A 728-nucleotide genomic window follows, 5' to 3' on the forward strand; every position below is an offset into this window, starting at 1 on the left:
TTTCTCTGTGATTTCCTAATACACTTATAACACAGCCTGCTTTTCCCTCAGCTGGACTATCTGAAAGAGTAACATTTAACAGCTGAATAGAGATGCTAAAAGAACCTGAAAACAAAAAGTGCTAAATCAGTCATCTTAAACTATTTGGCAAGGACTTTTACTGTGAATACAGCAGTTGATGTAGCACTGTAAACTGGCATGATACTCTGGAAGCTAGTACATGATTTATTCCTTACCTTAAAGAGCTTTAAAGTTAGGTGTAAATACTGACTTCGCTACCTGTAATAAGCAAAGGGCAGAACCTAGTTACGTTGTCCCAGCATCAGACAAAGAACCAGATTAATTCATTTGAGGTAAATACAAGTCTCAGAATCATAACCAGATATGGATGTCTCACTATCCTACTCTCCATCACTCCAGTTTAACCCTGTTCAGAGGCCAAAAAGTGAAACAGAACTCTTACATAGCTCTGACTATTCTCTATCATTCATTGCCCACCTCTTGCCCTTTGATGTGGAAAGAAAAATTGTGAAGGCTGATCTGGGATGCTGGTGGCCCAAGAGGTAAGTGCTTTCTGCTTGTCCACATGGGGAACTATGATGTTCTAACACATAGTGTAGCTGTGTGTTTCAAGAGTACAGCTTGGAGCATGTTAGTGTGGAAAAGCTATGCCAAACAAATGAAAAGGAGCAAAATCTTAAAATAACTTGGCAACCCGATAAAATTCC

This window comes from Aptenodytes forsteri, unplaced genomic scaffold (assembly GCF_000699145.1).
Source record: "Aptenodytes forsteri isolate BGI_AS27 unplaced genomic scaffold, ASM69914v1 Scaffold358, whole genome shotgun sequence".
NCBI lineage: Eukaryota > Metazoa > Chordata > Aves > Sphenisciformes > Spheniscidae > Aptenodytes > Aptenodytes forsteri.